The sequence below is a fragment of the Delphinapterus leucas genome, chromosome 1 (assembly GCF_059928025.1).
Source record: "Delphinapterus leucas isolate spDelLeu-1000000601 "Yukka" chromosome 1, BTC_Dleu_Yukka2, whole genome shotgun sequence".
Taxonomy (NCBI): domain Eukaryota; kingdom Metazoa; phylum Chordata; class Mammalia; order Artiodactyla; family Monodontidae; genus Delphinapterus; species Delphinapterus leucas.
In genome coordinates, this window is record NC_143129.1 from 48418231 (window position 1) to 48436821 (window position 18591).

Sequence of the window (18591 nt, forward strand, 5' to 3'; positions counted from 1 at the left end):
CCCCGGTCCGGGAAGATCCCACGTGCCGTGGAGCGGCTGGGTCCGTGAGCCATGGCTGCTGAGCCTGTGTGTCCGGAGCCTGCGCTCCGCAACGGGAGAGGCCACAACAGTGAGAGGCCCGTGTACCGCAAAAAAAAAAAAAAAAAAAAAAAATAGTACATAATCTCAGAAGTGTTCCAAAGAATGTCATCGTCATCAGCTGAGGTCATGTTTCCTCATAACAAAATCAAGCTATGTAAGCAACACGACAGAATGCATTTGGATTATCAGGAATACTGGCTTGTATACCTTTTTCTAGAAAACCATGTTAGTTCCATTATACTGGGCTTCCCCTTGACAACCTTTTAAATTAGTGCCTAACATTAAAAGATGTTTTCTCTAAAAGCGAACCCTCCTACAATTTGGTGGGAATGTAAGGTGGTGCAGCAACCACTATGGAAAACAGTATGAAGATTCCTCAGAAAACTAAAAATAGAATTACCATATGACCCAGCAATCTCACTCCTGAGCATATACCCAGACAAAACTATAATTCAAAAAGATACACGCACCCCTATGTTCATAGCAGCACTATTTACAATAGCCAAGACATGGAAACAACCTAAATGTCCATCAAGAGATGAATGGGTAAAGATGTGGTACATATATACAGTGGAATACTACTCAGCCATAAAAAAGAATGAAATAATGCCATTTGCAGCAACATGGATGGAACTAGGGATTATCATACTAAGTGAAGTAAGTCAGAAAGATAGATAAATACCATATGTTATCACTTATATGTGAATTTAAAATATGACACAAATGAACCTACCTACTAAACAGAAACATACTCACAAACATAGAGAACAGACTTGTGGTTGCCAAGGGGGGCTGGGGGAGGGATGGAGTGGGAGGCTGGGGTTAGCAGATGCAAACTATTATATATAGGATGGATAAACAACAAGGTCCTACTGTATAGCACAGGGAACTATATTCAATATCCTGTGATAAACCATATGGAAAAGAATATGAAAAAGAATGTATGTATACGAATAACTGAATCGCTTTGCTGTACAGCAGAAATTAACACAATATTGTAAATCAACTATACTTTTATAAAAAAATAACAAGATGCTCCAATTGAAACATGGAAGAGAAAAAGATGTTTTCTCCAGTTCTTCAATTAAATTTACATTTCAGATATAAAATCAATGAAATTTTCATTTCTTTTTATTTCCTTGTTTTGTTCCTTTGGTAGCTCAACAGTTACATGTAATAAATGTAAGATTTCAACATGACTTCGGTTTCTTGCACCATCTAGTTGACTTGCATAATATTTTCTTTTTCTGTTTAATGTATGATTTCTTCTCATTTTATAATCTCTGGTAGTAGTCAATTTTTGCTACAACAACAAACAACCCCCCAGTCTCAGTCCCTTGAAAGAATAAACACTTACTTTTTGCTCACAGAGGTCTGACGTAAGGCTGTGACCATGCTGGGCCTTTCTAAGGTCATAATCTCATTATGAATTCTCCATTCTAGACAGTGACAATTTGTTTCATATATATGCTTTTTGTATTCATATACATAATTGGCATTAGGTTCCTTAGTGTTAAGAGCAGGCAGGAAAGGCTAGATCCTGATGGGGATGGAGGACAAACTCCAGAGACTGAAGAAGTGCCTGTCACAAGCATACGTACTTCAGTTTCTATACTTCTCTCCTCATGCACCAGCTGCCAACATTGTGCAGGCTGGCACCAGCAATAAACTGTACTTCTCTACAATGTAAACCTGAGTGGCTGTTAAATATACGGGTTAACAGCAGCTATCTGGATTAGGGCAACAAGATTAATTCCAGACCTGTCCCTGGGGGGATTCAACCTCTTACTAAAGGTTTTCAGTGAGGACCAGAGTGCAGGGGGGAAGCCTACAGTGAAGGAGAGGGAAACGGAGACACAGAGAGTGAGTGGGTGAGTGCACCCAGAGAAACACAGAGAATGTTCAGGGATAAGAGGAGGACTTGAGCATCCTCAGGGTTCTAGAGAGGAAATAGTTTTAAGAAGGTTGATCAGCACTGAGAAATTTCACCTAGAGTTAAAGGATAATGAAGAACGTTGGGTCAGATTAGCAGAAGCCTATTGTCAAATTTGAATATTTTCCTAAGAGATAAAACATATTCATAACCATTTCCATGTTCACTAATTTCTAAATCTGTGATGGTGGACATGACAAGCAAATGTTGCCATTTATTGGAGAGGATGAGGCAAGATCAAAAGCCTGGAAGGGGACTTCCCTGGTGGCGCTGTGGTTAAGAATCCACCTGCCAATGCAGGGGACACAGGTTCAAGCCCTGGTCTGGGAAGATCCCACTTGCTGCAGAGCAGCTAAGCCCATGCACCACAGCTACTGAGCCTGCATGCCACAACTACTGAAGCCCACGTGCCTACAGCCCGTGCTCCACAACAAGAAAAGCCACCGCAATGAGAAGTCAGTGCACCACAACAAAGAGTAGGCCCCGCTTGCTGCAACTAGAGAAAGCCCATGCTCAGCAATGAAGACCCTATGCAGCTCCCCACCTAAAAAAATAAATTAATTAATTAATTTAAAAAAAAAAGAAAAGCCTGGAAAGAGGGTCCTGCTTGGCTGTTCTCTGTCCTGAAGGCCGTGGTGGCCAAAGGATGGCATGAGAGGTCTGTGAACATGGACATGGCCAAAGGGCCCAGGAGACAACAAAAGCAGAAGTGGAGAGACTAGAGTATTAAAACACACTTGGCCTACCTCACAGTCTCAGGCCAAGGAACATCCTAAAAGGCTTTATCTTTTGGTTATGTTGCAGGTGATTTGAGCAAGGCATAGCTAAAACATAGGCGTTCTCAAAATACATTATATCTGATTTCTGCTGTTCCCGTTCTTCTCTGCTAGGAAAGTTTTGATATAAATAACCTAAAACACTTCACAGAGATAGAGAAGTGATGATCATTATATTCTCTCACTGGCCCTCACAGATTCAAAGCCTCTTCACAATTGCCATACAGCAAGCAGTTGACCCAGAAATACAAAGACTGACTTGCTAAACCATCATTACCCTTATTTGAGGAAAACCTTGCTAAATATTAAACCAAGAGTGAAACCTGTGTCTCACAATTCACTCCATGGTCAAACAGCCTTACCAGGTGGAACTTGTGCTATAGCATATGAGGTCTAAAAGGCATCTTATGGGTAGTGTGACCATATAATTTATCATCCAAACCAAAACAACTTTGAGAGTAAAGGGGGAGTGCTATTAATTACCACAGGACAATGGATATAAACCAGGATGATCCCAAGCAAACCAGGATGGTTCCCTGGATGCATGAACGTTCATCTCCAAAGATGGTCTCCCTTCCATAGTCTGTGCACATGCTGCTTCTCCTATTGAGAGATGGAAACTATTTCCCCTCCCCTTGAATCCTGGGCTAGACTTGTGACTTTCTTTAACCAACAGAATGCAGTGGAAGTAATGCTATTTGCAGGCCCAGCTTAAGTTTGGCAGCCACTGCTTTTGCTCTCTTGGAACTCAGTAGCCATGCCGTAAAGAAGCCCAGGCCCCAGAGGATGCAAGCATGTGAGTGATTCCCAGATAAGGCCATGTGGAGCAGAAGAATCACCCTGCTAAACTAGAGAATCATTAGAAATAAGAAATTATTGTTTTAATATATTAACTTTTGGGATGGTTTGTTATGCAGAAATAGATAACTGGTCACCCTCCTTATAGGTAATATGGTTCACCATCCCACACACAATACTGCTTAAAATAGTATTAGCCCATAAGAACCCCACATTCAATTTCAGCACAATTTGACACTTCTTACAGAGGTGAAACCAAAATGATCTGAAAACATAGGTTACAGAAGCCAGATATATGTCATGTGAACCTGAACACAGTCAGCTACATTTAGAAAGTGATCCTCAATGATTTCTTTGGAGTTTAAAAGAGAGACATGCTAATGTTTTCATTGACCTCTCTTTCTACTCATTTTTTCTTTTCCAATATCTTGATCAAATGTTTCTGGTAACTAGAATACCTTTGGATCTTCAGGTACCTGCAAACTTGGTATCTTAGTTGTTAGGTAGTTTGAAAAGTCAGATAAATCTCTCTTTCCCAGAGCTCTTTGAAATTCTCAGCAGCAAAGTTCTGAAAAACTTGCCCATTCAGCCACACAGCATGTTAGTCCTGCTGGATGGTCATGACATTCAATAAGATGATTGTGACAGGGAAGAAATGGGGAACAGAACAGCCTCTGCTGAGACAGGAGACGCTGAGACTCCTACCTGTCTGATGCTTCCGGAAACAGCCAATAAAACAAAACTCTGAAAATCCATGGTAAGCTTTATGAATCCAAGTCTCCCCTTCAGAAGAATGGAGTTTTGTCTGGGAGGTGATAGCATTCAGAGACAAACTATGTTATAATGCAAGTTCAAATCACTTCTACAAGACTCTAAACATAGCAAAGTACCAATACGTGGTCTGACGAGGGAGAAAGACAAGTATGATCTAGTGAAAAGTCTTCACGTAAGAATATTTTTAATAAATAATACCTCGGTTGTTTGCTCTAAAGGAAATTTTCAAGTAGAAGTCATTTGAGTAATGGCTTTAATGAGTAGATAAACATAATTTGAAATTATCAGAGAGAATGGGTGCTTCTACCTGATCAACAAATCCTTAACAAATACAACAAAAGTAAACTTGAACACAGACATTTTTGCAATTATCAGAATTTTTAAGTTAGGGCTGCCTGACTTATTCCAGTTAATACTATTTGAGCCAGCTAGTCTAAAACAGTGAACGACAACAACACCACAGAGAAGTAGCGGTCGTGATTCCTAATGCAATCTACATATCGTCAGTGACCATCAAAATGGCGTCATTGTCTTAAACTCTTTGGGAAGAAGCACTTCAGGATGCATGTTTGATCTACAAAGCAAATATCTACAGCATTATTTTTTTCAACCAGCCACCTTAATATTTCTATGTTGCCTATTAAGAAGCTATGAATTTACAGTATTGAAAGGTAATCTGGTAATCCCACCTATTATGTATGTTCCCATTCCTTCCTATTATTATCTTTTCACTTAGTGCTTGTCTGTAAACTCAGGTATTTGATCTTCTTTGGCCAGTGAGCCCTTAATAATTTGCACAGTCACTTTATTCAGATTATAAGGCATTTCATTCATATGACCTCTAAGTCCTGTAGTCTACAAGACCAATGTGAATTGCCCTGTGATGTGGTTAGGATAAAGAGCATGGGCTCTGGACACTCACAGCCCTTGGCTTGAATGTGCAGTCTGTCATGTGCCAAATGTGTGATCTTGAGTTTATAAAAAAGAACAAAACAGATTTCTTCCTGGGGGAATTTTATGGACTGCAGTGCAAGGAAGGGGTACCAAAGGAGATCATAGCAATCAAACTGAGTAGAGGAGTTAGAGATAAGCGTTCAGGGACAATGAGCCAGCTAGAATGTATAGAGCAGAATACCAAAGAGGAGGGAACAACTCAGAAAAAGAGCTAAAGGTATCTACATAGGAGACCTCTTGAATCTGCTCCTGGAGAATATACTACTTATACATAGGGTGAAAATCCACAAGGCCAGGTGAAGAAAAACTTGGAAAATATAAAGTTTTGCTTGGAAAGTTTTCAGATTTCAAACACTGCTGGAAGAATTTTAAGTTCTGGCCAGCAAAATGGAGAGACCTTGTTGAAGATTTAGTTCACTCAAGATTCTGTATAGATTTTAGAAATGTCTCACCTAGTAGGAGACCTAAATTTGCCTTAGAGTAAAAACTACTCTAGACCAGCCCTTTAAAAATTTAAAAATAAACTCCAAAAAAATCAAGGTGATCCTCAGTTAACTTAATTGTCAGACCGGAATCCTATGCTATTTAAAGAGAGACAATGAAAATCAGACTTCCAACAGCATAAGATTAAAGTGTCCAGCACTCAATCAATAATACAAGAAATACTAACAAGCAAGAAACTGTGATTGATAACAGGAGGAAAACAAGTTGATAGAAATAGATGCAGAAATGACAGAGATAATGTAATTAGTAAAAAGGAACAATAAAACAGCTTTTATAAATATGCCCAAGAATTTAAAGAAATATATATAATAAGGAGATAAATGGAAGATTAGAAAAAAAATGAAATGAAACTTCTCTCACTGAAATATACATCTGAAATGAAAATTCACTGGGTGGAGTTATCAGCAGATTGGATAGTGAAGAATAAAGTCAGTGAACTTTAGGACAGAGAAATATAAACTACCCAAAATAAAACCTACAAAAAAAATTACAAAAATCAAAACAAAACAGAGTTTCAGTGACTGTGAAACTACATCAAGTAGTGTAACATATGTGTAACTAAAGTGCCAGGGAAGAGCACAAAAATATCTGAAGAAATAATGATCAGAACTTTCAACATACCCCAAGGAAAGAAACAAAATTACATCAAGGTATAACATAATCAAATGGGAAAAAAAGACACTGAAAAAGAGAAAATCTTATAAAGGAGTCAGTGAAGCTTTCCCTGGTGGTGCAGTGGTTAAGAATCCACCTGCCAATTCATGGGACACAGGTTCGAGCCCTGGTCCAGGAAGATCCCACATGCCACATGGGATCCCACAACTACTGAGCCCGTGTGCCACAACTATGAAGCCCGCATGCCTAGAGCCCATGCTCCTCAACAAGAGAAGCCACGGCAAAGAGAAACATGCACACCGCAACGAAGAGTAGCCCCCACTCACCACAACTAGAGAAAAACCCGTGCACAGCAATGAAGGCCCAATGCAGCCAAAAATAAAATAAATTGATTAAAAAAAAAAAGAAGTCAATGCAAAAAGATACATCACAAACTGAGAAACAAAAATTAAAATGACTGCACACTTCATAACAAGACAATGAAAACTAGAAGACAATGTAATGACATTTGTAACATGCAGAAAGAAAAATACCTGTTAACCTAAAATTCTATATACATTGAAAAAAACATCAGAAATTAAGGTGAAATAAAGAGTTTACAAAAGGAAGTACTTCAGAATGGTGGAACAGAGTGCTGAAAATAAGTATGTGAGTACATATAAAATACTTTTTTCATATTTTAATTTCATTACAACATAAATGACTGCTCATAACAAAAACAAAAACATATTGTGGGATTTATAACATATGTATAAATAAAATGAATATCAAAATAGTACAAAGAAAGAAAGAATGAAACGGAAGTATATTTTTGTAATGTTCTTACATTATGCATAAAATGGTAAGATAGTATTTGAAGGTAGACAGTGATAAGTTAAATTACATAGGGCAACCCTTAAAGCAATCATAAAAACAGAAAAATGAAGAGGTGTAGCTAATAAGCCAATGATGGAGATTAAATGGAATATTCAAAAGTAGTCAATTTTTTGAAAAGAAGGTAAGAAAAGAGGAAATAAAAGAGAGCTAAATTGACAAACAGGAAACAAATAGTAAGATGGTATATTAAAATACAACTATATCAATAATTACATTAAATATAAATGACCTACGTATTACAAATAAAATGCTGAGATAAATCAGTCTGAATAAAAAGTCAGGACCCAAGTATATGCTGCTTGCAAGTAACATATGTTAGATACAAAGACACAAATAGGTAAAAAATTAAGAGTGAAAAAACTACATACCAAGAATAAACCTATCAGAATAACTTGGAGTAGCTATATTAATATTACACAAAATATACCTCTGGGGCTTCCCTGGTGGCGCAGTGGTTGAGAGTCCGCCTGCCGATGCAGGGGACACAGGTTCGTGCCCCGGTCCAGGAGGATCCCACATGCCGCGGAGCGGCTAGGCCCGTGAGCCATGGCTGCTGAGTCTGCATGTCCGGAGCCTGTGCTCCACAACAGGAGAGGCCACACAGTGAGAGGCCCGCATACCACAGAAAAAAAAAAAAAAAAAATATATATATATATATATATATATATATACCTCTGGACAAAAAATATGCCTGGGATGAAAAATGTCATTTTATAATAATAACCATCTTATGTATTTTTAGGTACTCACTAAGAATACATAAATATCTTAAATATATATGCACCCAATCAAGTTTCAAGCTTCATTAAAGCAAAAGCTGACAGAAGTGAAAGGAGAAGACAAATCCACATCTATAGTTGATTTCAACACTCCTCTCATTGATTGACAGAGAGACAGAAAAACTAATAAAGATATAGATTACTTAAACAACACTATTAACTAAATTCAAATGTACTGAATGCTTTACTAAGAGCAGCAGAATACAAATTCTTTTCAAGCGTATGTTGACCATTGATTCAGTTAGACCATGTGCTGAATCATAAAACTCGATGACTTTAAAGGGATTTATCTCTTGTCACAATAAAATCAAGCTATAAATCAATAACAAAGAGCTATTTGGAAAATATTCAAATATTTGGAAATTAAAAAACATACCTTTAAATGCCAATGGGTCAAAAAAGAAATCACATAAGAAGTTAGAAAATATTTTGGAATAAATGAAAATGATAATGCAACACATCCAAATTTCTAAGATGTAACTAAGGCAATGTTTAGAGAAAAACATATAGTTGCACATGCATATATTGGAAAAGAAAAACAGTCTAAAATCAATTATCTAACTTTCTACTATAAGAAGTTAGCCAAAGAAGAATGTACTAAACCCAAAGGAAGTAGAAAGAAGAAATAATAAAGGTAAGAATGAAAATCAATAAACTAGCACAGGCAAACAATACAGGAAATCAATAAACCCAAAAGTTGGTTCTATGAAAAGATTAATAAAATTTATTAAACTCTAACCAGACTTATTAAAAAGAAAAGAAATGATACAAATGGAGGAAACATCATTAAAAATCATGCACACATTAAATGGACAATAATAGAATATTATAAACAACTTTATGCCAATAAATTATAAAACTTAGACGAAATGCACAAATCTCTTGAATGATAAGAATTACCAAAACTGACACCAGAAGAAATAGACTCCTAAATAGTTCTATATAAATAAAATACATTGAATTAATAATTAAAACCTTCCACACAAAGTAAATTTTGGACCCAGTTTGTTTCTCTGGTGAATTCTACCAAGCATTTAAGAAACAAATCATATCAATCCTACACAAACTCTTAAAGAAAATGAAGAAGGAAGAAACACTTCCCAACTCATTTTGTGAAAACTTGCTATAACACCAAAAACAAAACATGACAAAAAAACTGCAGACCAATATCTCTTATTTACAGAAATACAAAAGTCCTTAACAAAATATTAGCAAAAAGAATCTAACAATATATAAAATATATTGTACATTTGACAAAGTTGAGGTCATGCCAGGATTGCTAACTTGATATACGATTCAAAGACGAATTAATGAAATTCACCACATTAATAGACTAAAAAGAAAAAGGCAAGTAATCTTATTGAGATGCAATAAAAACATCTGACAAAATTCAACATCCATTTATGATTTAAAATAAATAACAGGAAATGAGAAATAGAAGAAACTTCTTAACTTGAGATAATGGATATCTTCAGAAAATCTGAAGCTAATATCCTATGTCATAGTAGAAGACTGAACGCTTCCTGTATAAGACTGGGAACAAGGCAAGGCTGCCCACTCTCACAAATACTCAAACTTTGTACTGGAGTCCCTAGCCAGAGCGATAAAGCAAGTAAAAAAAAAACCCATAATTGTGTTCATTTAAAAATTCTAAGAAATCTTCAAAAATGGTACTTGAAACAATAAGACAAATTTCACATGGTGACAGAATACAAGGTCAATGCACAAAAATCAATTTGTTTCTACATATGAGCAACAAACAAATGCAAAAGGAAATTTAAAAATCAATGCCATTACAATCACGTCAAAAACATGAACTACTCAGGGATATGTTTAACAAAGGTGCACAAGAGCTATACACTGAAAACTAGAAAACAGTCTGACAGAAGTTTTTAAATCCCTAAATAACTGAAAAGATATACCATATTCATGGACTGGAAAACTCAGTGTTATTGTATTAGTTTACTAGGGCTTCCATCACAGAGTACAACAAACTGGTTGACTTACACAACAAAAATTTATTGTCTCACAGATCTGGGAATCAAGCTGTCAGCAGGGTTAGTTCCTTCTTAGGGCTGTGAGGAAGTATCTGTTTCATGCCTCTCCTCTACCTTCTGCTGCTTTGCTGGCAATCTTTGTCATTCCTTGACTTTTAGAAGCATCACCCCAATTTCTGCCCTCTTCACATGGCATTCTTCCTTTATATGTGTCTCTGTGTTCAAATTTCTACCTTTTTATAAGGACACCAGTCAGATTGATTTAGGGGCCTGCCTTTCTCTAGTATCACCTCATCTTAACTAAATAAATCTGCAATTTTCCTTTTTCCAAATAAGATCACAACCTGAGGTTATGAGTGTTAGGATTTCAAGATATGAATTTTGGAGGGACACAATTCAACCCATAACAAATATTGAGATATCAATTATCCTCAAATCAATCTGTATATTCAACACCATCCAATTAAAATCCCAGAAGGCTTTTTTTTATTAACAAGCTGAATCTAAAATTAATATGAAAATGCAATGAACCTAGACTATTCAATGCATTCTGATAAGGAGATTTATACTACCTGACTTTAATACTTACTATAAAGTTTAAATAATAAAAACCAACATAGGCAAAATTAATTCTACTGTCAAGTGAGGCTCATAGTAACTTAGGGCTTCAAGAATATCAATCTGGATCCAACCAGATTCCATGTTTCAGGATCCTTCTCTTTACCAATTAATGCCCTAACTTTCACTCAAGTAACTTGGTGAGATACAAACTCAACTGTCTTTGTAATTCAGCAAACCACCCAATTAAATTTGTGTTTGATTTTCAGCACTATCTGGCTTTAATTACAACAAATAAGAGTCTCTCTTAGGGCTGTCATGGGAACTCTCTGATTCTCAGACCATGACCTGAGCTGAGAGTTATTGGATCTGAGCCTGACATTTTCTCCTTGTCGTCACTTAAGTGCACTCAGAAAAATTCATTCCATACCACAGTTGTTAGTCGTCATTTTTGCCATAATGGTCAACTGCAGCCACTTGGGCTCCCAAAGCATGTGCTTCTGTTGGCATTTCATCACAATCAACCACAGATGACAGCTTAAGGATGAGATCATTGCATGATGTAGATTGCTATCATCCCATTTCCCATAGTCAAGGAAGATCAGCCTTGCACGCAAACCTAAGGATATGACCAGGCCAAACCCAAGATCCTATATTGCCAGTTTATCTTCTGAGACCACTCCTGGTACCAATTCTGTATCAATCAGGGGTCCAATCAAGAAATAGAAAACCTCACTGTGATTTGAACAGGAAAAGTTTAATATAAAATAATTATTAACTATTACTGAGAATTGGAGTAACGAGGCAGCGGCTAGTAAAAATAAAGAGAACTTTAAAGAATATAGGAATAGCAGATATAAAGAGCAGCCCTTAGCCCCCCCACCCCCACCCAGGGCTGAGATAGAGTGCCCAAGAAGAAGTCCCTGCTCATAGCTGAGATTCAGATCTTTTAGAATGGGCATGTTTGTGGCTCACTGAGTGGCAGAGAAGTCACTGTGGTGCTGCACTGATGGAACTTGCTAGAAATCTACCTTCTAGAGTGCCAGGAGAAGATGTCCATGGGGAGGTGTTTCATTAGAGGCACATCACTACAGAACTGTCCAAAGGAGTTTCTAAGAGAAACTTTTGGCCTCTTAGTGTCACTGGTCACCATGCACTGCAGGAGCCAGGCAGTAAAGAAGTTGTGAGTACTGCAGAAGCCTGGTGCTGGAGAAAGTGCCCATCCTGTAGATATGGGGGCACTTAGGAGGTACATATGCTGCAGATATACAGTGCTAGACAAGTTGAAAGAACTACAAGAGCCTGCCTGGAGAGCAAGTACAGGGGAACCAGGAAGCAAAATCCTTCCTGCCTGCAAAGTCTTTCCTGTGTCCTCTACTAGTAAAATGAAGCACTGTGCCAGGTGGCAAAGGAAAACTATTTTAAGGGCCTATCTCCCCTTTTTTTGCAGAGCACGCAATGAAGGGTGAAGTTGGAGCTAAGAATAAGAAACTGATAACTGACACAATGTTTTAAGATGACAGAGAAAGTCAGTGTGGCTATATAGCATAGTAAGAAAGCCAAATGACATTAAATGATGTTAGAGAAGTTGAGTAGGGGAACAGATCATGTAGATCCTTATAGGACATATTATTAATTGTTATTTTAAGTACAATATTAAGGTATTAAAGAATTTTAAGCAGGAGCATGACTTGATTTACATCTTAAGGAAATTCCTATGACTGAGTGGAGAAAGGATTCAAGGAGAAATAAGTGAATGCAAGGAGTCTAGTTAAGCTACTGCAGAGTCTAAATGATACATGAGGGTGGTTTGGATGAGAGTGGTGGCAAAAAAGATAAGTGAAGAGGACAGATTCAACACTATTTTAAAAGTTTAAAAGGTATAACATTTCTAAGAATCTGCCTGCCAATGCAGCGGACACGGGTTCAAGCCCTGGTCCGGGAAGATCCCACATGCCGTGGATGACCTAAGCCCATGCTCCACAACTACTAAGCCTATGCTCTAGAGCCTGCGAGCCACACTACTGAGCCCACGTGCCACAACTACTGAAGCCCGTGTGCCTAGAGCCTGTGCTCCACAACAAGAGAAGCCACGACAATGGGAAGCCTGCACACCACAACAAAGAGTAGGCCCCACTTGCCGCAACTAAAGAAAGCCTGCACAGCAACAAAGACCCAACGCAGCCAAAAGTAAAAATTAAATTATTTTTAAAAAACGTACAACATTTTGATTGATCAGATATGCAGTTCAGGGAGATGTAAAAAAACATGACTCCTAGGTTTCTAGTACGAATAACTGGGTGAGAAAGGAGCCATTATCTGAAGTGGGTGAAGACTAGAAGATGAATAGCTTAAATCTGAGATATTCAAAGGGAAATGGCAAATAAGCAAATAAATATACAAGCCAAAAGAGAATAAAGAAAAAGCAGAAAATAAAATTTAGGAGTCATCCGCATGGAAATGGAATTAAATGCAGAAAATAGATGAATTCACCTAGAAAGAGAAGACAGAATGATTAAGTCCTGTCACACCCTGAAATTTGGAAATAGACCAGAGGAGAAGTAGATAGAAATTAACAGACATTAAAGATAAAATGTAAAGGTTTTGCATACATCTAATTAGATTTCCAGAGGAAAACATACAGACAATGTGAGAGAGAAAATAATAGTATCTGCTTACTTTCCAGACTTGATGATAGATTTGAGTCTTCAGGTCTCAACAAATCTCCAGCAAAAATAAGAAGAAATCCTCAACTAGAGATATCATGATAAAACATCAAACACAAAAATAAATTCTTAAAAATAACCACAGAGAAAGGACAGACTACTCACAAGGGAATGGTAATTAGATTGATCATACACTTTTTAACAGCAGCAATGGAAATCAGAATCAATGGAACAATATGTTACACAATGATGAAGGAAAATAACCATTGAGGTATAACTGTAGATTCAGCTAAATCATTATTTAAGAGAAAAAGACATTTTTAGAAAAACAAAAGTAAATACATAAAAATATCAAAGAAAATTCTTCAAAGAAAAAATAATTGAGTAACTAATGCTGCCAAATATAAAACAATAATTAAAACACTGGGTAATGGCACAAGATTAAGAACACGTAAATAGAACAGTAAATAGCACCAGAAATAGACCCAAATACATAAAGGACTGTAAGTTCTATTTTTTTTTATTTTAATGAATATATCCCATTATGTTCTAATGAGTGGCTTTTTAAAAATTAATTTATTTATTTATTTTTGGCTACATTGGGTCTTCATTGCTGCATGTTGGCTTTCTCTAGTTGTGGTGAGCGGGGGTTACTCTTCATTGCAGTGCATGGGTTTCTCACTGCAGGGGCTTCTCTTGTTGTGAAGCATGGGCTCTAGGCACACGGGCTTCAGTAGTTGCAGTGCATGGGCTCAGTAGTTGTGTCTCGTGGGCTCTAGAGCGCAGACTCCATAGTTGTGGAGCACAGGTTTAGCTGCTCCATGGCATGTGGGATCTTCCCAGACCAGGGATTGAACTCACGTCCCCTGCATTGGCAAGCAGATTCTTAACCACTGTGCCACCAGGGAAGTCCCGAGGACTGTAATTTCTAATGAAGTTAGCCATGATATTCAGTGGTTAAATGATAAATTATTTTATAAAGTTACCAAGACAACTGGATAGACATCTTAAAAAGGAATTAAGTTATTTGAGTTATATCACCAAGATGACAAGATAGGAGACTCCTGACTTTCTCTCCTCTCACAGATGCACAGAATAGACAGCTATACATGGATCCAGCCCCTTTGAAAGAAATCCAGAAACTGGTTGGGCAACTTCTACACATCAGGCAGCTGAGGAAATACCAACATCAAAAAGAGTTGGAGGGACTTCCCTGGTGGCACAGTGGTTAAGAATCCGCCTGCCAATGCAGGGGACACGGGTTCGAGCCCTGGTCCGGGAAGATCCCACATGCTGCGGAGCAGCTAAGCCCGTGCGCCACAACTACTGAGCCTGCGCTCTAGAACCAGCAAGCCACAACTAGAGAAAGCCCGTGCGCAGCAACAAAGACCCAACACAGCCAAAAATAAATAAATTAAATAAATAAATTAAAAAAAAAAAAAAGAATGGGAAAGGCCAAGAAACATTCTCGTCATAAACCCCATCTCTGCCACAGCACCTTATAATCTGGACAGAACTCCCAAATCCAATCCCTCAGTTAGGTTGGAACTTCCAAATCCCAACTTCTCCCTGAGGGGCAAAGAGCTTGGGACACACAATTAGAACTCCTACCTTTAAGGTTGCCACCCAAGCAATAGGCCCCCAAATCACCCAGCTTTGAGAGCCAGTGAAGATTGTGTTCACGAGTCCCATGAGGATAGAGCAAACAAAGATGCGGTTTTTAAACAGATAAGGGAGAACTTCCCATAGCTACCCCACCCAGGTGCGGTGAAGAGGAAGCAGACAAAAAATGCCCATCTCCCAGCTTCTCCCTGGAAGGGGTTTGACTGTATGTTTTTCCAGCTGCTGCCTGAGGGTACAGCTTCTAATCAGACTGCATCTGAGAGCTGACTGGAATACTCCCATGAACCTAAAAGACTCAGTGGGCACTGCAACTACCTTCTCCCCCCAGCTTGCCTCAACAATAAAAACAAGTGACCAGCTTCTCCCTGAAAGGAGGTTGTCCACACATCTGGTGCCCTAACTTTTGCAGCTGCCACTTGAGGGATGGACCCACAGTCAACTAGCTCTGATAGCCAATGGAGCTGGGCATTCATGAGTCTCGCAGGACCATATTAAACAAAGAAGCAGGCTTCCGGGAAGATGGCGGAAGAGTAAGACACGGAGATCACCTTCCTCCTCACAGATACACCAGAAATACATCTACACGAGGAACAACTCCTACAGAACACCTACTGAACGCTGGCAAAAGACCTCAGACCTCCCAAAAGGCAAGAAACCCCCCACGTACGTGGGTAGGGCAAAAGAAAAAAGGAAAAACAGAGACAAAAGGATAGGGACGGGACCTGCACCAGTGGGAGGGAGTTGTGAAGGAGGAAAGCTTTCCACACACTAGAAGCCCCTTCGCGGGCGGAGACGGGGTGGCGGAGGGGGAAAGCTTTGGAGCCGCGGAGGAGAGCACAGCAACAGGGGTGCGGAGGGCAAAGCGGGGAGATTCCCGCACAGAGGATCAGGGCCGACCGGCACTCACCAGCTCGAGAGGCTTGTCTGCTCACCCGCCCGGCCGGGCGGGACCTGGAGTTGAGGCTCGGGCTTCGGTCGGAGTGCCGGGAGAGGACTGGTGGCGTGAACACAGCCTGCAGGGGGTTAGTGCGGCACAGCTAGCCGGGAGGGAGTCCGGGGAAAAGTCTGGAGCTGCCGAAGAGGCAAGAGACTTTTTCTTCCCTCTTTGTTTCCTGGTGCACGAGGGGAGGGGATTACGAGCGCTGCTTAAAGGAGCCCCAGAGACGGGTGCGAGCCGCGGCTAAAAGCGCGGACCCCAGAGACGGGCATGAGGCGCTAAGGCTGCTGCTGCCGCCACCAAGAAGCCTGTGTGCGAGCACAGGTCACTATCCACACCCCCCTTCCGGGGAGCCTGTGCAGCCCGCCACTGCCAGGGTCCCGGGATCCAGGGACAACTCCCCCGGGAGAACGCGCGGGGCGCCTCAGGCTGGTGCAACGTCACGCCGGCCTCTGCCGCCGCAGGCTCGCCCCGCCCTCCGTGCCCCTCCCTCCCCCCCCCCCCCGGCCTGAATGAGCCAGAGCCCCCGAATCAGCGGCTCCTTTAACCCCGTCCTGTCTGAGTGAAGAGCAGACGCCCTCCAGCGACCTACATGCAGAGGCGGGGCCAAATCCAAAGCTGAGCCCTTGGGAGCTGTGAGAACAAAGAAGAGAAAGGAAAATCTCTCCCAGCAGCCTCAGAAGCAGCGGATTAAAGCTCCACAATCAACTTGATGTACCCTGCATCTGTGGAATACCTGAATAGAAAACGAATCATCCCAAATTGAGGAGGTGGACTTTGAGAGCAAAATTTATGATTTTTTTCCCCTTTTCCTCTTTTTGTGAGTGTGTATGTGTATGCTTCTCTGTGAGATTTTGTCTGTATAGCTTTGCTTCCACCATTTGTGCTAGGGTTCTCTCGGTCCGGGTTTTTTTTTGTTTGTTTTGTTTTCTTACTAATTTATTTTAATAACTTTATTATATTTTATCTTACTTTATTTTATTTTACTTTATCTTCTTTCTTTCTTTCTTTCCTTCCCTCCTTGCTTCCTTCCTTCCTCCCTCCCTCCCTTCTTTCTTTCTACTTCTACTAATTCTTTCTTTCTACTTTTTCTGCCTTTTATTCTGAGCCATGTGGATGAAAGGCTCTTGGTGCTGCAGTCAGGAGTCAGTGCTGTGCCTCTGAGGTGGGAGAGCTAACTTCAGGACACTGGTCCACAGGAGACCTCCCAGCTCCACATAATATCAAACAGCGAAAATCTCCCAGAGATCTCCATCTCAACACCAGCACCCAGCTTCACTCAACGACCAGCAAGCTACAGTGTTGGACATCCTATGCCAAACAACTAGCAAGACAGGAACACAACCCCACCCATTAGCAGAGAGGCTGCCTAAAATCATAATAAGTCCACAGACACCCCAAAACACACGACCAGACGTGGACCTGCCCACCAGAAAGACAAGATCCAGGCTCATCCACCAGAACACAGGCACTAGTTCCCTCCACCAGGAAGCCTACACAACCCACTGAACCAACCTTAGCCACTGGGGACAGACACCAAAAACAACGGGAACTACGAACCTGCAACCTGCAAAAAGGAGACCCCAAACACAGTAAGATAAGCAAAATGAGAAGACAGAAAAACACACAGCAGATGAAGGAGCAAGATAAAAACCCACCAGACCTAACAAATGAAGAGGAAACAGGCAGTCTACCTGAAAAAGAATTGAGAATAATGATAGTAAAGATGATCCAAAATCTTGGAAATAGAATGGACAAAATGCAAGAAACATTTAACAAGGACCTAGAAGAACTAAAGATGAAACAAACAACAATAAACAACACAATAAATGAAATTAAAAATACCCTAGATGGGATCAATAGCAGAATAACTGAGGCAAAAGAACGGATAAGTGACCTGGAAGATAAAATACTGGAAATAACTACTGCAGAGCAGAATAAAGAAAAAAGAATGAAAAGAACTGAAGACAGTCTCAGAGACCTCTGGGACAACATTAAACGCACCAACATTCGAATTATAGGGGTTCCAGAAGAAGAGAAAAAGAAAGGGACTGAGAAAATATTTGAAGAGATTATAGTTGAAAACTTCCCTAATATGGGAAAGGAAATAGTTAACCAAGTCCAGGAAGCATAGAGAGTCCCATACAGGATAAATCCAAGGAGAAACACGCCAAGACACATATTAATCAAACTGTCAAAAATTAAATACAAAGAAAACATATTAAAAGCAGCAAGGGAAAAACAACAAATAACACACAAGGGAATCCCCATAAGGTTAACAGCGGATCTTTCAGCAGAAACTCTGCAAGCCATAAGGGACTGGCAGGACATATTTAAAGTGATGAAGGAGAAAAACCTGCAACCAAGATTACTCTACCCAGCAAGGATCTTACTCAGATTTGATGGAGAAATTAAAACCTTTACAGACAAGCAAAAGCTGAGAGAGTTCAGCACCACCAAACCAGCTTTACAACTGCTAAAGGAACTTCTCTAGGCAAGAAATACAAGAGAAGGAAAAGACCTACAATAACAAACCCAAAACAATTAAGAAAATGGGAATAGGAACATCCATATCAATAATTACCTTAAATGTAAATGGACTAAATGCTCCCACCAAAAGACACAGATTGGCTGAATGGATACAAAAACAAGACCCATATATTTGCTGTCTACAAGAGACCCACTTCTGACCTAGAGACACATACAGACTGAAAGGGGAT